General features: G+C 32.4%; 1 protein-coding gene across 6 annotated transcripts in view; it reads right to left on the bottom strand.

The window, feature by feature from the left end:
* The window catches only part of LOC117238298, a 64,833-nt gene extending 41,717 nt beyond the window's left edge, over window positions 1–23,116 (bottom strand). For 4 of the 6 annotated variants that reach the window (XR_004494166.1, XR_004494165.1, XR_004494164.1 and 1 more), the window contains exon 1: window positions 23,003–23,115. The gene's annotated coding sequence lies outside the window, so the exon portion shown is untranslated. Of the gene's footprint in view, window positions 1–23,002 lie in introns of all 6 variants that reach the window. The other 2 variants (XM_033503108.1, XM_033503107.1) reach the window with 2 other exon arrangements.
* Between the last annotated feature and the right edge of the window lie 2,532 nt (window positions 23,117–25,648).

Consider the following 25,648-nt stretch of genomic DNA (forward strand, 5'->3'; position numbering starts at 1 on the left):
ATTGTTAATAATATTAATAATGAAGCTAATTAATTCATACGGATTTATTATTTGGTACTGAACATTAGCTTTTAAAATTTAATTTGTAATTTTGGCACAATCATATAAAAGCTCAGAATGTTTCCAAACAGTTCGAGAAAATTAAGTATTCGATATACGAATGGAAACAATATTTACAAATAAGCGAATAAGCAAATAAAAGTCTAATAGTTATATCTTCGATAAAAAGCAATGTAAAATGAATCGAATGAAAAAAGGAAAAGCTCATATTTTTAAATAGCCCAAGAGAATTGAAGATGTATAAAAAAAATAAATACACGAAGAAAATTCTAAACATTATGTTTTCTAAATATAAATTCTAAACATTATGATAGAAACCAAAGTAAAACGAATCAAATGAAAAAAGAAGTCATGTTTCTGAACGGCCGAAAAAAAGAACAAATCCAAAAATTCAGTCGAATGGAAACAAAATCCAGGTATAAGCGGAGTTTATTGAAACGAGTTTCAAAAATTATATTTTCGATAGAGAGCAAAGTAAAACGATGGACCAAAAGAAAAAGAAAGGAAGGCAGGGTAGAAGGAAGAAAGCCGACAGGCCGATTCGGTGACGTGCACACGAGACCAGGGTACAGAGCACGGCCGCGTCTGCGATCGATTCAGCTTCCAGAATATTTCGTTGAGAGAAGCGGCGTCACGACCATAATCCACGAAAGCGTCATTATGCACGGAAACCACACAGAACCAGGACGCGACGCCCAGCCGTCGGTCGCTCCCTTGTGCAACAGATTACACCCTGCAATGCCAGAAATCAAAGGTGGTTGCTAAACCATGCCCTCGAATCATCCTAACAACGTCTGAAAACCACCACGAAAATACGTCGAGGGTAAAGGACTAACTTGAAACACTGTAGATCTCCGACCATTGAGGGACTAAATCCAAGCTTACGTTTTGTACTTCCTTTTCAGTATTACGTTACCGATATATCAACCACGGTAGTTCTCGTATACTTTGAAAGATTACTTTCGCTTAAATGAAACATACTACTGCGTAATGATGTATGTATATATTATAAATATTATATAATATTCATAATATATAATATATTATAAGAATAATATATATAATAACAAACATTTCAATTACCAGTTGAAATAATTTCATATTGAATATTATTGAGGAAACTATTCCTTCTAAACATTTCCCTTTTTTCCCATTTTATGATATAGTGAAATATGATGCCTCTTTTCCATTGGATGCCTTAAAATTTAAAGATTTTAATAACTCGCTAATAATTATTTATGTTTAGTTTATGTTTAGGACAGAGATTTTGTATTATAACGAATACTATAGTTTAAATATTTCATGTTTTCGTGTATCTATGTACCTCTGAATTTCATGCATAAATATATATTCGTAGCTTAATAGTCACATATTTATTTTTTAATATATAAAGCAATAATAAAACAGTGGTTGTAATTGCTTTGGCATAAAACATACTAGTTTTGCGGTGAAAACTTGCAGTATTTTATTTTAATAGAAATGGTCTTCCTGTAGATTGTACACAGACTTTTGTGGCTAACTATTATATAAAAGCTGCGAAAAGAACAACTACGGTGGAAAGGAATGTAAGTTTTATGTCAAATACAGAGTTAAATGGTGTAAATGTTAGAATAATTTATTTTAACTTCCAAAACAATTGCAAGACGAAGCTAAAATTATTAATGTTAATTTTAAACTGAAAATCTATATTACTGATATTTATGTCGTTTGCCATTTCAACTAGCCGATTTCGTTTTGTAAAATTATGTTGTATTTATAGTACCACTTACTTTTTAGCAGTACATCTACTAAAACGTGCTTCTACTACATGTACTTTTACATTTTCTATAAAAATATTATACACGCATTTTTGAAAACCTAAATAATCATTTGTATACATTATACATAAAAGCATTTATTTTTCTGTGCGTTATATATTTTTTTTATATATCGTTGATTTCAATTTCTTCGGTAGAATTTTAGTATTTTAGTCGTCGTTCACTTTGGTGTCAAGTATATTGTTACCATTTGGAAATATACCCACATTTTCTATGTAACAAGCATTTAACAGTTACTGATGTGATGCAATGTATTTATGCTATCAAAGTATAAAGCCTCGACGTGAACGAATAAATGAGTCGCCTATCTACGAAGAAAAGCTGTTTTGTATTTTTCTATCTTACTATACATAGACATACATCAAAACCAGAATATCTTAATATTATTCATACCTATTGTCTTTTCTTTCGTATTTAAAACTACCAATATGCTGAAATATTTTAGAAACTGTGTCATGCAATCAATCTATGCTAACGTATTTTATTGTATAATATTTGTAGGATAATTAATTTGTGATTTATTTATATGGTCTACGTGTGTTATATATATATCTGGTAATTAATTCTTTGAAATATAAAAATTCAGGAAAAATAAGACGAATTTTCTTAATTAATTTCCTATAATTTTCTAGCACATAAATCATCATCAATCAAACGTTTTATTAGATTTGAAAAGATTACGTATTCGAATTCACGACTTAAGAATAAACGAGAAATAAACGTCTCGAACGAAGAGGGAAAGGTCTGATTTAAAGCATCGAAAGCTGCTCGCTCGAACAACCAACCAGGGCGTGGCTCAATAGTTTCAGAGGCTTTCTAACATGGTTCGACTTAATACTACGATTCTACTTTATTTGATTGTTGCACACGGAAAGATTAATTTTACGCGCGTATAAAATCGTTCAGAATTTAGTGACTAAAGCTGAATATAGGGTTATTAATAGGAACAAAATACGCAACAAATCATATTGCAATTAAAAATATATTAAATTACGAAGCAATATTTGATCCGAACCATTTTCTTACGTTATACCATTAATATAACGCGGTAAAAGTTAATGTGAAAAATTGAGCTTGAGAAAAAAATGCTCTGCATTAAAAATAAGCCAATATAATTAACTAAAGATGTTCAGTGTAATAGCTATAATTATAAAATATGATTATGATGATATCCTACATGTAATAATTGTATTAATCGTAATTGTGTATTACAACCCTTTTTCCGTATCTTCCGCCTACGCCTATCTACCTTTTTTCCTTGCTCTTTTATCCCTTTCTTTGTTATCTTGCTTTCTTCTTTCACTTTTTTCCCTTCCTGCACTTTCTACTCCCTTCTTTCTTCTTCCCTTCTTTCATCCCTGCTTTACGTTCCATGCTTGGCCTATCATCCCTTTTTATCTTTTTCTTCTTCTCTTCTTCCCCTTCCTTACATTTCTTTCCTTTCCGCTCTCTTGCTTCTTCGACTTTCCTTCCTCTTTCCTCTTTTTCTTCCCATTCTACCTTCTTTCTCTCGATTCTGTTTTTCTCTTTACCTCCCTTTTATATTTTTCATCCCTCTCTTATCCTTCCTCGAGATATAGAAATTTCTTACACTCTTAGTTGCAGTCGTATACATATGCAGTCAGATTAATATTCGGACGCAGCATTATTTCTGAACTTTTGTTTTGTATAAAAGAGAATAATTTAAATATCGTATTGTTGTTTTGCGAGAATATGAACGATTTAGTGTGTAGCTTGAAAATACGTACATAATTTTTCCCTGTACCCAAAGTGGACTATTTATTAGAATATTTAGAGAATGATCTCTATCTACCATCCACATTCTTAATTTTATTTACAGCAGAGAACAAAAGAAAGCATAAAGTATAAGCAATATAAAAAGCACCACAATTTTACAAAAAATATTATATTAATTATTGTATTATATTAATATATAATATATAATTATATATAGTAATATATATTATATATATTATATGTATAATAATATATTTATATATAATATTATATAATATATAATATGTATAAATATTAATTATTATATTAATATAATATTCTGACAAGAACAATTAGATTATGAATAAATATAAAACAGATAACTGTTTTCACTACTATAACAAGTGTATAGTATAATAAAGTTACCATTAATGTAATGCAATTATTATACATAACCGATGAATTGACATACTATTATTGATAAATAAAATTGCTGCATTTTAATTCTGTTTCTCCTGCCACTCTATAAACGTATGAATTTACATAGACATCCGATATCCAGCTGTAACGTTCGTTGGTTCTATCCAACATCATCTACGCTAAAATATCCTACTTTGTACAATAACATAGAAAAGTACAGTGTTTTCTCAGTCATTCGCTCCACTAATACCTTCACAAACAAATTCTGCCTAAAACTACCATAAACCTGAAACCAAACACAAACTTTTCCGAGAAACTAAATGTTACATGAAAAACACAGGTGACTACGTGTTAATTGTGAATAGTGATTCGCCGCTAGAAATAGAAACCGTGGTCACGATTTCGTTTCCTGGTGTCGCTGTGGATCACCCCTTTCCGTGTTTCCACGTAAGGGGTAAATTACCGTAGAAACTAGGGGCGATATAGGTGTTTCCAAAGCTGGTATGATAACGAACGGGGCTTTTCTTCGAAGGGACCGTGACTCTGTTACCGTTGGATGTATTCGTGGTTGTGGAACGCCAGCTGTTTTGAAGTGGATTCTTTAATGGGGGTGACGGTTGGAGATTAACGAAGTGGCGGCGTTTGTGGGCGAGGCGGCTGCTTTCCAATCAGGATCATGGCGGATACAAATACTATGGTGATCGAGGTTTGTGGGTGTGGTTGTTATATTATAATTGCGCGTTACGACGTGGTCGTTAAGAATGTTGCTATATTAACGTTTGTAGGAGAGATAATTACGAAGGTTGTAATAATTATTATTATGGATAGTCAAGCTGGATTCTGTATAATAATCGCGGGTGATTGATGTGTTTGTAATATTTCTCAAATTACTTAAATTTCCTAATTAACGCAGTATCTTAACATTACTATGAAAATAGTCGGCGCTAATGGATCTACATGAAAAGGCAATTTTTGAGATCCATTGAGATTATTATTATTGCTATTGGTACTAACCATGTCTTAGTTGTCTTGTCCTATTTTCTGCTTGATAACTCTCTGTTGTAGCGAAATGAAATTTTTAAGCTTCCTTCCAAGAAAAAGCATTCCTTTATTTCTACGAAAATCGCTATGACTATAAAAAATCGTTTAAGAGAATGACATCTTTGTATTATCCTTCTGAATAATAAAAATTATTAGGTCAATGAATATGCAGTCAGTCGAAAAAGTCCGCCTATCAAATTTGTCACAAAATTATTTATACTCGCGCGTCGATGTAGCTATCACAAATACATTTTTAAAAAGAATTAAGACAATTGAAGCGTTTAACTTACAAAAATCTTGCGAACAAAATTACATGGGAAAGGTGATAATACATTACGTTAAATGAAACTGCGTTACGTTTTAACGATATGCGTTTTAACGTGTCAAAGAAATTCACAAATTTAACATTCTCACTGTAATATTTTATATTTAAGAAGCGTACGCAGACTTTTGTAAAACTGACTGAAAAACTTTCCAGCAAGATCATTACGGTTATTAAAACTCGAACAAACCATAAAACCACTATTTACTCTTCTCGCATTATTCAAGATGATATTCCAGCGTTGGTACGTGTATCGTCGAAAACAATTCGTGAACTTTTCTATTAGCGAGACTATCCAAGAACGAAACAGTTCGTGAAAAATGAGAAAAACGCGAGAGAAAAGTTTCGTCGTGGCTCGCCATATCCTTGAATCTTTCGTTCTATTTTTCATTCCCTTTTTTGTCATGGCCAAGCATTTTTCCTCGTGCTTTTTTCCTTCAACCTTTCTTTCTCCCTATGTTATTGAGATAATAATGAGTAATAGCCTTGCTGAAACCCCCCACGGGGAAAATATCATAGAAAGTTTACAGAGGTCCTATCGTTCTCGGTGCGTGGTATTACGAAAGATAATTTTTGTTTGAAAATGAATAGCCTGGTTCGATCTTAAATCATCGGTTAACCTGGCAACCTTTCCCTTCATAATAGAACGTTACGTAGGCGCGTTATCAGAAAGAGATTCGTAACTGGAACGAAAATTATCAAAGAATACCGATACAAACGAGAGTGGGCACGTTTCGATGCGCGATTGCAAATAGTTGTTTGCTTTTAACTTTCGATGCAATACGCAACGCTCTACGACCCATAGACGTATTTCTGTCGAAATCGATGTTCTTCAATCTGCGAAACGTTTCCGCGTTGTGTATTTTCCTGTCTTTACATGGAGTTTCATCGTAAAGATTTATGTACACGAATGGAATGGAAATTTTTAATTAGAGAAATTTATATCTCGATGCATTGATATTTCAATGTTTCAGAAGTAAAACTAATTACTTAAATCGTTTATTGTCTATCATCAATTTATCTTCATTATTTAATTATAATCATAGTAGTTCTTTTAAGTGTACGAACTTTCATTCACATTATACATTTCTTAGAACTCACTCTTTCTCAAATTATTCGCTTATGAAACACATCTTTTAACCTCTCTTATACAATGCTTTCTAGTATTATACTTCAGGTTCTAATCTCTTAGAAACAAAATTATTCAAAACCTCTTACGTATTCCTACAAAAAAAAATTACGTTTTATTTATCATACGAATCCTGAACAAATAAGTCGATTCACAGCTGACTCCTTTATATCGGAGATAAGATTAAGATGGAAATTAAAAAATGTCAGTAGCATCAAGAATGATATGTCTTGTATACAATAATTTAAGGTATATACTTAAGTCAGACTACCGTCGCACGTACATTTTTATATCGTTTCTAGTAAAGCAATTGAAAAATTGAACAAAATGATTTCGTTTGGTGTGATATTTATGCCTGTTCAGATACCAGTTTCCGTATATCTGCAGCGTTTCATTTTACTCACATTAACTGTACATGCAACCAACTATACATTGCAAATAGTAAAATGAATTATCACCATGTCCTTTAATGGATAATTTCAATTTATAGTGTTTCAATTCCATAAAAACGTAAATGCTGCTTCCAATTATCGATATATTATGAATCTGTATTTTTTGGTATAATTTAAATAATATTGCTACGAATCAATTAAAATATATACTTATTTATGAACTGTAGCGTGCTTCAATTCAATTCAAATACAAGCAACGCTAGTTGAAAGCCATTGCTTCCTTTACAACTTTCTTTCTTTTTATAAGGAAATGATGTATGCACAACATTTTTCGTTTTATATTATTTTGTCGAATTACGTATGATCCATTTTGTTCTATCAAAATAAAGATCACAACGACAGACAGATTAGGTTTCATGTTTATATAAAGATGCGTCGTTGTGAAAGACGCGTCTGTAAAAGAAAGACACTTTTCGGACAACCTAATATTTATTTTACTATTCGAATCCGACGAGACAAAAAGACACTGTGACGCGTAGAGTCGAACGTAGTTTGCGTTAACAAAGCTGCAAAAAGAAGTCTTGAGGGAACAAGATTCAAGCACTAAGGAGTCAGATGGGAGATACGGTTTACTCAAAGACGAAGGGAATCGACTCTGGCATTTCCTGAGATTCATCGGGGGATGCTCGGTTAATTCTCAACCAGAGGATACGAAGCTTTCTTTATCTTCTTCGAATCTCTTGGATGAGTGGCTGGAATCCTTGGAAGCCTTTCAGCGTCAGGGGTAAAACACCCTCACGAGCGTTTCTCTGCTCGTCAGCGGATCTCCTATGAATTGAAACCAACCAGGGATATCCTGAAACGCGTTACAGACACGTTTCAGGACTTCGGAGATTACTAACGAGCTCGCTGGATTCAAGGAACTCCTCCTATCGAGTGCTCCTCTATGTTATATTAAGTATAATGCTCCTTTGAAAATTATCGCGCGTGAGGTTAACTGAAATTACGAAATGATTGGCTATTTAATCTCAACGTTTCGATTTCTTTCATTACAGAATTATTATAGAATTATCGTGGGTGAAATATGTTTCAGAATGAAATTCAATGATTGATGATGAAGAGAATATTATTATATTTTACACATATGATTAGACAGCTGTTAGACATGGAAAATACTTTTAAACGAAATTTGACGATTTGGCCACACGGTGAATATTTCTAAAAGACAATCTAATGATATGAAAATACTTTGGAATGGTATTTGACGTTTTGACGGTACGAAGAATATTTCGAAAGAAAATTTCGTGATGTGAAAGTACTTTGGAATAAAATCGGACGATTTGACAGTACGAAGAACATTTCGAAATAGAGCTTGGAAATTCTATTATGTGAAAAATACTTTCGTTTAACGACAGGAAGAGCACTTCGGAATCGAATTTGACAATTTTATTACGCGGACAATGCTGTCGATGAAATATGAATTTTGTTAAAGAAAACTAAAGAAAATCGATTTCTGTAGTTTGTTAAGTATATTTGCGTTAAACAATACCAACTTTGCCTTTTTCTTTTTACCTATACTCTTTTTTTTCATTGAATGGTGTATGGGGTAAAATTCCCAATGGCAAAAAATGGAAACTCAAAACATGGAATAATTTTCTTCCACGCGAATTCCTTTATTCAGAAAAATCGATTTTTTTACTTTGTCAAGTACACGTGTCACGCTACGATACTCATTTTGTATGCAACAACTCATGATATACACAGACCTTCGTGTAGGTGCGTACGTAGTTCTGCGTTTAGGTGAGTTCCGTAGGTAGATACGAGTGCGTGGGTATTTCACCACGTGTTGGTGATCGTCGCAAGGTTGTTGCTTTTTTTTGGCTTTTTTTCCTTTCTACAAATCTTGTTCTTCTCGGGTTGCATCAGCTTTTCAAAGGCTTTTTGCATAATGTGAAGCCATCCGAAGAACCTCATAGATGTCCACACGCCCTCGCTTCAACCTCTAACCTTCAAAAGATCTTCCCTCAGCAAAGGACATATTGCACGTAAGGTTAGGTTAGGTTAGCTCCAAGGATTTTACGAACTATCATTTCTAACTTTTAATAGTTGCATCCTGCATTCTCATGTTCTCTCGTATATTCACGTCCATTGCTTACACGCAAAATTGCAATTTCAACTTACACCTTGATGGTCGAATTTGAAGTTTTAATAAGTTTACGACGTGCTAAATATCCACATCTTGGCTCCTGTTTCTCCCATTATTTATGGTTAAAGAAATCGCTTGATTGAATTAGCAGCAACGTATGAAGTTAAAGAAGAAATTATCTGGCCCGATAAATTATTTTACTCTTCTTCTAGGGAATAAAAAATCCATCGATTGGTGTATAAAAAACGTAATACTTTTAATACACTGCGTTAATCCCACCTAACGAAGATGGCTAGTCCTGATAACTCGAAGAAGATAAATTCGTAAGAGGAAAACCACGAAACAAGATAATCGTTGTCTTTTTTTTTTTTTTTTTTTTTTTTTTAGTTTTAACATAATTTTTTGTATGTTACATTTACGTCTTTTTTATCACGCCACTTTAACACCACTTTTAGCTTAAATTGAACGGTTATGTGAGAACGCATATATGCGTTCATAGCCTAAATTGAATGGTTGTGTGTGAACGCATATATGCGTTCATAGCTCTCAAAGGGTTAATAAATATTACACATTTTTAAACTTTTAGACTCTCTCTTCTGTAACACTCCGTGCACAGTTTTTGCTTCCACAAACAACCTCGCAATTTTCACATCGACACGACATAAGCGCGGACAAAATTCAAACCCGGAAAAACTTCATATCGCCTGTTTGTATTTTCTAATTGTGATATCGCGCATCGTCAGTCGCTCGACATTTGCATCCGCGTTAAAAATTAAACTCTCGCAAAGCCCGGTAGCTGCAAACCGATTCAATTTAACAAATGTTTGACGAACTCGCGCGATGTGGTTGCGTCCGGTCGTCAGGATAATTGAACGGTTCAATATTCACGAGGCTGTACTTTTAATACCAAAGTTCGCTGCGCGTTTCACACAGCTGTTTCAACGAACCCCTTCCTTCGTTCCTAGCCATTTTTTTCTTCTTTTTTTTTTTTTTTGTCGCGCAAACGAAACGGAGCTGGAACGACACACTTCGAAATGGTTAGAATGAAGCAGAATAAAGTAAGTAGGATAAAATAAAACAATCGTCGAGAGTATCAAGAGCCGCAAATAAAATGTCCAGACAAGGATCTCTAAAAAGTAACGGCTGTAAAAATGGTTCGAGATATTTTAAACATGCAAAGTAAATGGTATAAAGAATCTCCAGTCACTGTTCGAATGTTCCAATAGAAGTAAAAATTCACAGGTTCCTTAAAATGATTTCGGGTAATATTTTTTTGGAACTTCGATAAAGAAAAGGACTTTAAAATTTCGGGAATTGATCAAAAGCTTTACACACATTTTTGTACGATTATGTAATCACATAAATCGTAGAAACCAAGAGAATTCTACAACTTAGACGGAAAAAAGATCTACTAATAGAAAAATTTGGAAAAGAAATTTGTCGAACTGCGAAACTTTGAACTTTCAACATTCGAAAATATTTAATTTGCGACGCTCAAAGATTTTAAAATTTCAGTTTGATTCAATTACCAATATTTCTGGAATTCCATTAACATTGGCAATCGCTGTCCCGCAGAAGAGATACGTCAGAATGAAATTTTCCAACTGACGTTTCGTACCAAGATAAATAGCCGCGCGTTCAGATAAATAGAAATTATTACAATACATATTGATAAACGGCACGCTTGCTTTGTAACTGATTCCCCCTGCACGTGTTTTTTCATTATAATAGATCTTATTGAATATTCTCTTTTCTCCTTTTCTGCGATCATCTAACCGCGTACCGAGCAAATAACATCTGCGTTGACAACTACTTTTATGCAATAGAACAATGCGTGCATAAGATACGCTGCTACTCATAAGTGGCTCACAACATCAACAGAGAAATGACAAACGCGGTCATTCGTTATTCGTAACAAATATGTACAATCGTATTTTCAACTTCAATTCTTACTATAGAGCTAAAAATTGTTGCTCTGTTATTATGGAATGATTCGATAAGAGAGAGAATATTCAAGAAAATATTTTAGATAGAACAATATCTTCATCTGTGAATAATTTGACGAATACGACTCCCGAAAGTACTGGAACACTTCCAGAAACTTTTCACGTATACGTATATTATACAAAACATTTGGAAGTGTCATTGGGGCTGTCACGATCAATCAGACACGACTGATTCGGTAAAATTTGAAACGTATCTAAAGATGTATATAAAAGTTACAAGATAAAATGTTGTAAAATAGCTTCACTTCGTGAAAATTACCAAAGCATTTGAACAGTCAATTATTCGATATATTAATATTTAATGAGACCATCACGATAGTCGTGTCTTTTTATAGCGCTGACAAAATTTCAAAAAATTTCACGCAACTCGCGTGATACATCGATAAAAGTTTTCCATAGAAAGTGCTCCGATACTTTCGTGAGTCACTGCACGTTAACACTAACTAATTCGTATTAATGTATACGACAGCTGAAGTAACGCTGGAACTCAAATATTTATATACAAACATTTGGTTGGAGAAGGAAATGGTACTTTGTTTTGAAATTGCGAAACACCCGGTAGTAACGGTGATGCTATTCCCAAGGATCGTAGGCGAAAAAGGAGTCTTTTCTTCGCCATTACGGAACGTTCCTTCAGAAAAAGGCGTGTCAATACTTTTTATTAAAAGAATTGTCCTCTTAACACAGCAGAGATACTCAACAGGTGGAGGAACGTTCTTTCCGACACCGTTTATTCTCACATATAGTTGAGGAAAGGTTTCCGCTCCAGTAAAATAGCTCACTGACCGAGCGAAAATCCTAAACTGTTCAACATTTTATAAAACTAATTTTTGACAAAATAACGAATTACATTTTATGCGTAAATTTATATGATATTCTATAATATCTAAATTTTTAGACATTTTCTTTCTTTTTTTAATAATATTTTGCGTAATATCTTGGAATGGGACATTCTCAAAATTTTTTACATTCTTCTGTCTTATTCTATGATTTTAAATCTCTAAACGAATGAACAAATATTCTTATAGTTGCTTTTTAATTATTTCTTTATGGAATAATGCATTCAAGATTTTATACAACTACGTAACTATGGAAATTAGAGCATTTTTTTCATTTCACGGTTAGCAGATATATTATCTCCAAATGAAAATGTTCAAACCTTTCTCAATTTTCATTCTAATTTAAACGTCTCTGAAGCAAAGAAATTATTAAACTAGTTAAACTTCCGGAATTATTTTTTTCTAGAACAATGAGTTAAACGTAGATTTGCAAACTGATTATACCCTATAAAATAATTTAACTCTTAAGAAAATTAAGATAACGACAGATCACGTTTGTTTCAATTCCGCTTCGTTGTCTGGTTGAGATCTACAACACAAGTTTCGATCGTAGAGCGTATTCTCGCAATGCAAATTATCGAACTTCCAATTCGGAGCAACTACATAAAATTTCCAAGTGGCGAACTCTGTGCGTTGGAAGTTCTTCGTTAATGTAGTTCCACGGTCGATGACAATTTATAGTCCCCTGTTATTGTTAATTTCATTGCATCCTGCACCCACATTGTTCAACTCTTCAGGGAGCGTTATTATGAAAGTTCAGGTTACTGGTTTCGAGACATTTAACGATGTACATTACTTTAATAACTGTAATCGCCATTACGAAATATGTACATAATTATCGATAGAAACAATTTTACTAATAAATTACTTGACCTATATTGATCAAGTGACCTAATAAAGAAGTATCGTCTCTATCGAGTAGCTTTTTTTACTTACGAAGCGTTCCTCTATAGAGTTTCATTAGGCAATAAGTTTGTAAGGATGTGCTGTAAATTATATAATCAATGACTTTCGGAAATTCTAAAATTTCCGAAAAATTTTAAAGATATTTCTATGCTAGTCGTATTACTATTAATAATAGATAATTAAGTTCGTGAATAAATTACTATCTAATTTATTGATTTCGTGGAGATTTTCGTCCAACAATTTTTTTTTTACAATTTTTCTCGTCCGTCAATTTTAAATCGAGTAATGAATTTCAAAATGGCTTGATTGGATAATACGTAATTTTCGCGAAGCTGACAATTTCAAAAAGTTCTCAGCATGGTATTTTTTAAACAAAGAGCTTTTTCCATAGTTGGATACCTTGACAATATTTTTAATTAGAAAGTCGACGGTTTTGAATATATAAATTATTCAAATAATTTTAAAGTTTCTCGTAACGAATTTTTAAATATGAATGTTGAAAGCGGTTTTCTATTTTATTTTTTAAACTTTTCGAAAGTCAATTTTTGTAACATTTTTCCTATTGCAATTTTTTAATGGATTTTTAATGGATTGAAAATTTAATAGTTAATGGACGTTCATGTATTATATTTTTAAACGTTTTTTTTATACCTTCACCTTTTTTTATTATCATATATCACGTGTATTTGTTTTAAAATAATAAACTGGAACTGTACATATTAATTTACGTAAATATCGTTAATTTTGGAATTAAAGAACATTAGAAGAGTGTTCTAACTAATAATTTTTTGTAATTCCAATAATTTTAATAATGATTGTACCTTTTATATGCATAAAAAAATGTTTTAGGACAATAGAGTGCATAGCCGCAATTAGAAACATTTTATTCTTTTCATAAAAATTCTAGCAATTACTCGTGCTTTGTAGTACATCTGAATTACTTGTATATTTTATTTCATCCCTTGTCTCGTTTCCTCCGTGTAAAATTCTGTCGTTATTTATAGCGAGAAATAGAAACCAAGCAAAAAATTATACAATTTTTATCAACTGACCACTGTATCTTTCTATCTAACAATAAACTGCAATAAACTGTAGTCGTGTCGTATACACACAGTGGCATTGAAAACATACATAGTCGAATATTTTAGTCAATTTGCAGCGATAGCGCACTAAATCCACGACATATAAAATTATATACGTGTATGATAGCTGCGACTTTTTTATATACACATATACATTTATATACAGTGGCTATAAAAAGTATTTGCACTACAAAATAAAAGAACTTTGCCAAAATAGATTAAATATTGAACAAGGGTAGAGTTTGACACATTTCAAAAAATAAGTGTTACGTTAATGCAACACTGAGACTATAAGAGTTAATTTGAAAAATCAATAAAATTTATATACAGTGGCTACAAAAAGTATCTGCACAGATTTTTCTTATTTTCCGATGAGGAATTTTTTTATCAAGTTCAATATTTCGTTTGCATAGTATAAAATTTCTGCAGGTACATGAATAATGAAAATTCTATTAAAAGGTATTAAATGTAGCTAATATATTTGTATCTAATTAACTAGTATCTAAATGCTGTAATTAATATAACACAACTGTAGCTAATGTATCACAATGTTATCACAAATCTACCAAAGCGTCCTGATATTTTGAACGGTAGCGTATATGGAATATTCATCGTAATATTGGTCATAGCTGTGTAACGTTTAATGGTTCGCGTAAATATTCCGATCACGGATGTCCGATTACGTCATTGTTCGATATCCACATAGATTTATAGGAATAGTGACGTCAGCTTTCGTATCGTGACCCGAATGTAATACGCGTCGAAATCGCTCAAATTTTCTGAGAAATTTTATTTTAAGAATTCCATCAGGATATCTATGCTAAATCATATTGATACAACACTGTTACAGAAACTATAACAAGTTGCGTGAAACAAAAGAAAAACAAATCTCTCATATTTCGAATAACCTTTTTGTGTTTCAAATGTGAATCGTGTTTTGTTTGGAAAAAAGAATAATACGGCTGAAACAAAATCAATTTATGATCATTTAACACGTTAAAATGGCAGTTCGAATGAAATTTAACCAATTTGTTGTTTGTCATTTAGAGCGAAATAAAAGGTTGTTAACCTTATAGGATTCACCTGTGTTATTCGTTAAATTTATTGAGTATTGTATCGGAAAGTTGAATTTTGTCAGATACGAAGAGGATGGAATTAAGGGTACAATATTTTAATAAATATTTCACATGAAAAATTTTCCAAATAAAAACACACTGAAGAGAAAATTTATAAAATAACAAAATCTACAATTTGCTAATATTTATCAAGCAAACCAAACTACTCGATAGTATCATATTAATATTAATATTAATATTTCACACATATCCCTCACACAAATATATGAAATATAAATATCCCTCAAAAGGTTACAAATGTTACCCTTACCCAGCATTTATAAATGCTTATCATATAATTAAAAAATCATTTACTTATCTTGTTTATACAACAAAATTCGATTCCTTGCTAAATATTTAATATCTGACCATTTGCAAGCCATCAGAGACAATAAAGAATTTTCCAAAGAGCGATATAAAAGTGATACGATTCGGGAGAGACAGTAAGCTCGCGATTTACTAAAATTTAATATTCCTCTCTGGTAAAAAAAAGCAATCGAATGAAACTTTTATTAGTACCGACAGACACGAGAGTGTACCTCGAATCGTGTGTCTCGAGTAGAACTGGTGCATCGTGTTACAGGAAACATGCGAGAGCGAACAGAATGGCAGTGTAAACGATTTGTACGCTTGTAACAGGCGCGGTATCGGAAACGACGACGCTCGACACCCCGACGAAAGCACCCCGTATTCCAGGATGTTATCCGATCAATATAAATTGCCGACTGGAAATGTCGCGACACATTACGTAAAGTTCAGCGATTCACGGCCGGGGCCTCCACGTGCGGATCAACCTCTCTCTCTCTCCTCGTTTAAACAAAGACCGCCAAATTGGTGATGATATTTCGCGAAATAAACGAGAATTAAAGCGATGCGACGAGAATTAAAGGGTGACGGACGAAACGGGGAAAGTGGTTGGTTTTGCGCGAAGGGGTGAAACGCCACACGCGAGAGCTCCAAAAGAGTTAACGTCGGCTCTATAAATAAAGCGAACTAAATTTAGGACGCCCGTTTTTTTCGCTCGCAACAGTTTTGTTTTTTTTTCTTCTTTTTTTTCTCCCCAGAAAAAACGTTTGCTACGCTCGATCTGTATGGAGGAGAAACAGAGGAGATGGAGGATCGATGGGACAGAAATAGAATTTTTGTGTATCTTCGCGACACGAAATGCAACTTTGAATATCTTTGAGAAAATTTTATAAACACGTGTGAGTTTACGCGTTGCGTATCAAGCTTATTCAAAGTTCCAGCAAGAAATGGAAGTATTTGTACAGTTAGTTCGTTGTTGAATTAAAAGATTTCTTATATTATTATAGGTATTCAAGTATATGTAATTGTATATTATACGCAGATATTTTCGAGTAGAAACGTATATAAAAACAGGAATTAGTTTGCAAATATCTTATAACATCGAAAGAATACCTTAAAGAATCTTTGGAAGAAGCTGGGAACTATGAAACCTATAGGAGGACACGATTAGTCACTTCTTCCTCTTTTTACAGGAGAGTACTTTTTAAAATTCAATATTTCATATAAAATTCATTGTTAACTAATCTCATGTCATCAAAATTCCATAATTTTAAGGATATTGCTCCTGTCTTAATATTGAAATATTGTTTCAAAACTTCATCGACTATGCCTTTGTAGATAACGGATTCTTTTGATTTTCTCTTTAGTCATAAAATAACATTAAAATAAAAAGTCAATGAAATATCATGCTTTTTCTGTGATCTTCACATAGAATCAAAGTTTATTAGAAATTTATTTATCCATATCCAATAGATCGCACATAAATTATTTGTCGAAACAGGAAGCGCACTGAATATTAATTGAAACACGGAAATTAATCGATAGTACGGCAGCAATGTTTTTGTTTCGATAAAATGTTATCATTTTTTGTAAAAAAAAAACTGATAAAGCGAGAAACTTTTCGAGTCAAAGAGAATATTTCATTTTGATTTCCGGAATATTTAAAATTTTAAATGTTGTCATTAAAAATCTGTTAAAATACTTGTCGAAATGTTTAATGTCAAAACGTTATCGTATAATTCAATTAACTTTTATTATTATAACTATGTAGAAAATGATAATAAGGAAAAACTAGTGTAAATGTCTATGTATAACATACAATTACATATATTCGTTTGGTGGACGTCGATGAAGATTGGATCTGATTTGCCGTCTCTAAATCAACGATCGTGGACTTCGTTCGTATTAAATCCTGAGTCATTTGTTTGTTTGTAGCATGCACTCGGCGATAGCGGAAGGATACTAGTTAAATCTAACGATCGTCTTGTTCTATCGAACGGCCTCCACATTGGAAATGATTCAATTCATTTGCGTTTCATTAATCAAACGAAAATGCATCGTGACGCAAGCGATAAAAATTCGTAGGTTTGCAGCTGAAAGATTCGATAATCTTAACATTCCCAAACATAAATTGCGTGACTCTCAATAAAGAAATGACATTTGACCATAGAAAAATAGTTGACGCATCCATTAATAAAATAAATAATAACAATAAAAGGAAGAAATGTGACAGAAAAATCTACTTGATAAGGCGATCGTTCTTATATAATTTCAGACGTATTTTATTGTATATACTTTTAGGCACCGTTAATCAAAAATTTTAGAAATGAAAATACGGGAGTTCATTTTTCGAAGATAATTTTTTAATCAAGCTTGAATGCTTCACAAGCAAGAGATATTTCGATTGAAAAGTTCTCAATTTAGTTAATTGAAACTTTAAAATATTTAGGAAAGAGAGATGAAATATTCTCTTTGATTCGAAAAATTTCTCGTTTTACCAGCCTTTGAAGTCTATAGAAAGCTCTCGAATTTGAAGAAACTAGTTTCTTTACGTTCGTAAGCTTTCTGTTTAAGGATATTGTACGTCGAAATTATATAACAATATAGTAGAATTTTTGATATTTTAATTTAATTAATGTTATATCAAAATATAATAAATAGATATGGAAGTAAACAAGTACATAAATACAAATTTAATGAATGAATTACATAGTTTTTAAATCAGGTATTTACTGATTCTTATTTACGAATTTCTTCATTCAAAACGTTAAACACTTCAAGAAAATAAAGCTTTCACTTTGAAAATTTGACTACGATTCAAAAAATTCTAATTTCGAAAAATCCACAAAAACCCTGCATTGCAATTTAAAAATTTTGAGGAAATCCAAAGCGTTCGAAACTAGTCGAACAATTGGGAAATTTTTCATTTTAAAATTTGATCATTTAGAAAATTCTCAGGTATAAAATACTTTGGATGCAATTTTGTTTCTATCTAAAAACCTACGAGAGATTTATGTATCAAAGAACAACCTAATTGAAAAACTTCCGTAATCATAAATTGACCGAATAGAAATTTATCAATTTGAAAAGTTCTTCAACGCTATTTTCAATCTGCAATTTAAAAATATCTTCATATTGCGCATAATAATTCGACTGGTTTTATAAGATCCATGCTAAGCTGAATAATAATTTTTAACGAAGAAATTCTCAATCTGCGAAATTCTTAATTCGTTCGATAGGAAACACAAAGAGCCATACAGGAAACTATCAAATTATAAAATTATTAGCCAATACATCGTTCTGTATACTTCAATCGTATAATATACAGGGTGACTAATAATTTCCTTTGCTCGTGTTTAGTAAAGATGCGATAATATTCAGGAAAAATTCGTTGATAAACTTCTTCCAGTAAAACAAACGAATGTGTTCGTACAAATGCCACGATGCGACATTTCTCCCAGTTCACATGGACTTGTTTTTTATTCGTTGATCTCTGGGCGGAAGATACGACGATGCATCAGAATATGATATTAGAGCGTAATTGAGATGCACAATAAAAATCGCATCGGCACTTTCCTTCTTCGACAGATTCTGGGACAACGCGACCATTGTTCGCTATTGGCTATTAGAAAAATCCTCGATTCTGTTATCTGAATTTCTCAAGTTTAATTGTCGATCGAAGATAGGAATACAATTCACGAGGAAATAAAGCTTGAGGGAGAACATTTCCATAAAAAGGAATTAATAAGAAACTAGAAGTAATAAGAGAAATCTTTCCACGTTACGTCTTAGTATTATTTATTATTCATAGTGTCTCGGCGTTTATGCTACGAACAAGACGAAGTTGAAAATACAGAGTAAACCGTTTTCGTTTGTGACTTCGTTCTCGGGAGAAACGAATTTGAAAATTTGCTTGCTTCGTATTGAATGTCATTCATATTTGGACGTAGTATATTGTTTATAGAGAAAATAGAAAAATACTATCGATTAGTATATAGGAAAGTAGATAGTTTCGTTTACAAGGGCTACGAGTTTAAATTACTGGTCCTCCACTTCCGGAAAAATATCAGCGTCATTCGACACCGCGTCACTTTGTCTAATTTTTCCTCGGCCTTCTAACGTTTCAAAAAACATGACGTAAAATGAGAGTGATTACGTAGAATATATTGTAAGTAGGCGTACGTGTATGTGTATTGTTTAAAAATTTAAGTTATTTCTGATATTCGCAATCTATGACAGAAATGCAGATCAAAGCTAATTTAATTCGCTACATTTGTCTTTATTCTATCGTTCGTATTCGTATATTTATCGTTCTTCGTTTTATCGGACAAACATAATATTTACTGAATAAGACTAAAAAAAAAAAAAATAATTCGCCGAAATATAACGGAAAAAATTACATGGTTTATTTAAAACAAGGTAATTTTAAATTCACTGCGAAAAAGAAAAGTATTTTCAAAAATGATTATTAACATTATACTTAACCCATTTAACGTAGTTCAATTTTACATAATTAGATAGATAACTCTATTTTCCTGCTTTTCGTCCTTGGAAAGAGGGTTGCCACGTGGTCGTATCTACGAAATCAATATACGTATATATACAACATACATTGACACAATACTTTAAAGACAGTTCCAATACTTAGCATACTTTTAATTATAGTTATTTAGTTTAATTATAGAATAGGATAATTTTAATTACTTTGATTTTATTAGATTATCGTAAACGTGATAAGAAAACGATGTAGAACATTCTATATTTTATTGATCTAGATATAGAGTTTTCTCAATAGAAAATCGAAAGTTTCAAGCTCAGTAAATATGGCCAACTATACTAAAATTTTAATAATCTTAGACTGTGTAATTTTTCAAGATATTTTTGCAAATTTTTCTTTATCGTTTTAACTGTTTTGATACTATATTATTGTATAGCGCCTTAATGCTATATTGTAAATATTCAAAGTAACCATTTTTCACAGGACGTGAATGAGAAGCTCGTTTAAATTTAGTGTGTATTCATTACATAATCTAATGGTAGCATAACGAGGCTATCAAACGTTACTTGACCTTTTTATTACATCTTTATTATAAAAGAATTTGCTACGTAGATAACGCACAACGACGAGGGAAAAAAGAGCGCGGAAACAGTTGAGCAAAAATTGACAGAATTGATACTGTCGTAAGCGATTAGCATTCTTCCCGATAACCGTTGATATCATGCTTACATGAAAAGAGGAATATCGAGAATCAAGAAAAGGAAGTACAGACCCGATACAAAATCTCGGATTAGAAGCGACAAAAGCCCAAAACTACGAAATGAATTGTGTAGAATAAAACATGAAGGAATTATATCGATACATAATATAAACATAGAAAACGACGAAATGTGCAAAATGTTAAAATATTACAATCTAAAATTTTTAACGCTCATAGTAAACATCAAATTGATAAAGATAATTTTCTATCATTTTATAGGAATATAAACTACTTAATATACAGTTTAACCTACTCGCGCATAATAAAATTATGATGTTTAAAACGATTAAAATAAATAAAACGAATGTAAAGAAAGTGTTCGAAAAGAACAAAATTGAAATAAGTAGAATATTTACGTATACGGATATGTATCGCCTAAACTAAAGAAAGACATATCGAATACTCTGAACTTTTTAGATTCTCAAATTTTTTACTGCGCAATGATCGTTTCTTTTACGTATATTTTACGCGTTACTTCATAGCCTCATCCTTAATTTAAGCAGATTGAACAAAATTAGCAAAGATATCTCACTCAAAAAATAATAAAAATAATTTTGTAGTTATTGTAATCCGTATCTCTCCATGTAACTTTTATTCTATTTATTGCTCCCGCGTTTCTACCATTTTAGTTCGATATCTTACTTATAACTATAACTTTACTTTTTATTCGAGAAATTTCCTAAAATGGATGCATGTCGTTCGCCAAGAAATAATCTGATACTCGTGACTTTAACAGTGTGCCATCATTCTCCATTTTCATACTCTCTTTTAAGCTCGACGCAGGGGTGACCAAATGATCACATTCCATGCACCGTGTACATCGGTTACGCTCGTTCACCGGCGTGTAATCAAAAGGTACAAAGGAGCTGGTGTTGCTGTTTGTTTGGTGTCCCCTCAAAAACGCGGTAACACACAGGATACGCAACACGATTTTCAACGATACGTCCACGCGTTCCTTTGATCGCGGAACAACCTGTTTGTGGATGGAAATCCACAAAGAGGAAAATATACGCGGCGATCCTCGAACGGAAGGGTCATTGAAGGATCATCGAGGATCGATCGACGAACGAAAATTGAATAATTCTCATCGACGAATAGAGATCCACTGGAATGATTGTTATTCGAGATCGATCGTTGTCGTCTACGATAAAAGTACTCGAACATTCGCTTATCTTTGGCAAGATTGTATTTTAATCGAGTTACTGTGTATGAAATGTTATTTAACCGAACTTCGAATTTGAGAAGCGATGATAGATACCGGCCTATCGGATTTTAATTACCGTGTATTTTCAACAAGCTGAATGGAAATCTCAAAAAGGATCCATAGCACGTTTTGACCACAGTCGAATTAACAGTATAGTTCTAGTATAGCTGTCGATCATTTTACTACATGCAGGTTGCAGATATTTCGTAAGAAAGCGGTGTAACGTTGAACACAAGAAATACACTGGATGTTTGAAAGTTATGAAAGAGTGTAACTTAAAAATCCCAAAATCTGCTAAATGTTCTTGTACGAACTTTTAATCTCGTTGTCAGCTGTTTCGATTCGTTAAGTTCAGAGTAAGAAACAAAAAGAGTGAGTGAAATAAAAACGAAAATATATGGATCTTTTTAATTATTTATAAATAATTAACATTCATCTTTTTTAACACCTTCCGTAGTCCTGACTGTGTAACGCTCTATCGAAAAGAAACTCTATAGAAGTTTAATAAAGTTTCCGAGATGAAGAAGAACTCCGAATGGACTCTCGACTCGAATGGCATTTTTCCATTTTTCTGGATGGAGCAACGGTCACGGTGTTATCACTTCTAAGCTTGTTACACGCAGCTTATTAATAACAAAGTTGGTCGCATATTAATTCTATTCGAGTTCGATTTTCACGTAACACGCTAAATGAGGTTACAAGTTTATAAATCAAAATCATAGGCGAGATATCGGAAAATAATTCTTTTCGGGGAGCCTTTTACATGTACTCGGCGCATGCTCCAAAATATAAAAGGTTTTTCTTTATTACTTTCAAGTTAAACGAAATATTAGAAATATTTAAGGTAAGGTTTTTTGACGAATACGCTGCGGATATTCAGAAAAATTTGAATATGCAAAGACGAAGAAGTCATACAGAAAATGACAAAATTTCTCGAAATGGTATTATGGATACGACATTTCAGTTGTTATGGAATCTATATATTAGGTTGTCCGAAAAGTATCTTTCAACGTGTTTTTTACAACAGTGCACCTTTATACAAACGTGAAACCAAGTCTGTGAAATGTCGCGGTGTTTGTCTCAACAGAATAAAATAGATCGTACGTAATATAAAACAAAAAACGTTGTGCGTCTATTATTTCCTCATACAACGAAAGAAACTTTTCGGACAACCTAATAATATAACTTACCTTTATCGTTACAAAAGATGGTGTTTTATCTTTTCACCATTCATATCACTCACCGTTTCAATTTCTCCGTATTTCGATGCTTTGCTTTCTTATTTAATTCGTTTTCGATTTTCAATTTGTACCACATCATGTAGCAACCATTCTCGATTAGCAAATATGTAGCAGACCCTCGGTAAACATACGAAACATTATCAAAACAATATTCTAGATACCGACGATACCAGAGAGCAACGTTAAGTGTAGAGAGCCCCATCTGATAGCCGGAATATGTTAATGACGCGTCGACCGGCAAAGTCATGCACGGATTGTGCGCAGTGACATTTTTGAATAGATTGAAATTGGGGTGACATCGCTCCAATTTGTCCTCTTACGCTTTACTAAATCGAATCATTTCAAACATTTTGATCGTGTCAACAAATCATATCAACTACAGTGGCAGCGATTTCGTGGTGCAGGTGAAACCAAGGAGATCCTGTGGCTCAAAATACGAGAAAAGTTAAGAATAATGAAATTACGTTGGAGATTTTATATTTTAGAAAATCGAGTTCGAAAACTTCGATTCCTCCAAGTTACACATATGACCAGGCATTTTGTACATTTAAAGTATATTTACTTTAAAAACGGTCTTCTTAATCGACTAAAATTACAAACTTTTGTTCACCATATCGTAGAGTTGGTAGTTGGAAAATATGGCGTTATCACGATGCGTTTGCTAGTTAAAGTCCGTGTTACTTTCCACAATGTCGTCGTTGTTACTATAAACCAATGATTAATTCGTTTACTGACAATTTTCCATTCAAATCTGTCTTGTATCGTTGTCTCGTCCAATTATCTGTCGACGTGTTTACGTATTGAAACTTCACGCATTCAATTCTCGACGAGATTGCTACGAGTAATCTTGTTTTCCCATTAAAATCAACATAGACAAGTAGAGAATTTTCAGATATGAATTTTCGAAGAATTTGATACATGTGTTGAAATTTACTGTACGATGAATGTACATTTATATCAAATTCATATTAAAATTTCACAGAAACATTATTTCATAAACGTCAAGATTAATAAAATTAAGTGGAAATTCTGGACGCGTAATTTCGATATTCAGACCGATGATTATTAAAAATCTTGGGTCATCGGAAGATTGGATTCATTTTGGTCGCGTGTAGTACAAGGTATTTCTGAGTCACTCGCTTATATAACGTTTCAAACAAATTGTACATTCAGTGTCGCACAGTATAGTAGAAATCTTTTTTGTACGACATGTACATACTTCGTAGATTTAATTATTAGAATATTATAAATACGTATAGTGGCTCATAAAAGTGATAGAATACTTACGTTTGAACGTATTGTTTATATAAAATATTTTATAATTTCATTAACCTGAGAAAACGATTATATTGATAAAATTTGTAAATGTTTATAGGAGTTACGAGATACTGCAAACATGTATTTAGTAAGAAAACAATGTACATGGTGAATAGCCATTACGACTCTATAAATACATCTCTGCAAAATAAAAACACTGTACCTATTGTATTTCATTTTTTACTGAATTTTATTTAACCTGAGATATTAAAAATCTACTCGTCAAATCAAAATAAACTTGTTATCGCACAATTTTAGGAGCAACAAAATTTAGATTATTCGTCACATTGAATAGGAAGAAAAAACAAAGATATCAAAAGAACCTTGGAGTTTTTCTTTTATTACTTTATTCATCTATCACTATATTCATGTATAATTCATATTATTTAGTTGATTTTTTTTTTTTTTTTGGAAGAGAACCGAAACACTGCGACGTGGATGACATGGAAGCCAAACGAGATGGAGATACAGAACAATTTTCTAGCGAGGTTTACTGTTTCGAGCGTAATTGCATTGTACCCAGTTGGAGAAGCCGGAGAATCGTCGAAAGAACGACGTTAATCTTCGGCTAAAAAAGATTCGATTAAAGGCGAACTTTTTGCATTAATTCAACTTTAATTAATTTACAAAAGGCTTCATTTAACATTATGTACCTTTTCGCCGGGTTTTGTCTTTCCTTCCTTTTTCTTTCTCATCTTCTTTTTTATCTTTTCCAAGAGAAAGACGTTCACTCGTCTCGAAGTAATTTGAATGCATCGAGGAACGAGATAAAAATGTAAGTTTAACTTTCTCCGACTAAGACAAAATTTCATTGAGCTTTTCGTGTAATTTGACTTTAATTAATTTATCAAAGCTGCTATTCAACATTGGCTTTTCCCCTCTTTTTTCTCTTATTTTTCGTCCTTTTTTTTTAATGTCGGTTTGAAAAGAAATAATTACGTCTGCGTACAATTTCAAGGTAGCGGTAGGCGAAAGGACGATGAATTTAGTCTCGTTTAGGTCTAAAACCTCGTGTAAAATACGCTTGGCTGGCCGCGTCTCTACACATTAATTTTCATTTCTTTTGATTCTAAGGATGCCCTTCGCGTTCCTTTCAACGAAGCTCCGAGTTATCTTTCATGTATAGAGGAGTCAGAAATTTTATTACTTCATTTATTTTGCGACATGTCTCAGTGCGTGACGTCTCTCATCATCGCCTGATTTTATCGTAATAATACATAAGAATATTCTATCGTGTTGCGATGTAGATTAGTTGACACGAATTGAATAATAGAGATCATGAGTGGCGCTTCAAAATTTATAAAAGCTATTTTCCACAAATTTGAGGAATG

This window comes from Bombus vosnesenskii, unplaced genomic scaffold (genome assembly GCF_011952255.1).
Source record: "Bombus vosnesenskii isolate JDL3184/JDL3185 unplaced genomic scaffold, Bvos_JDL3184-5_v1.1 scf7180000013445, whole genome shotgun sequence".
Classification (NCBI taxonomy): Eukaryota; Metazoa; Arthropoda; class Insecta; order Hymenoptera; family Apidae; genus Bombus; species Bombus vosnesenskii.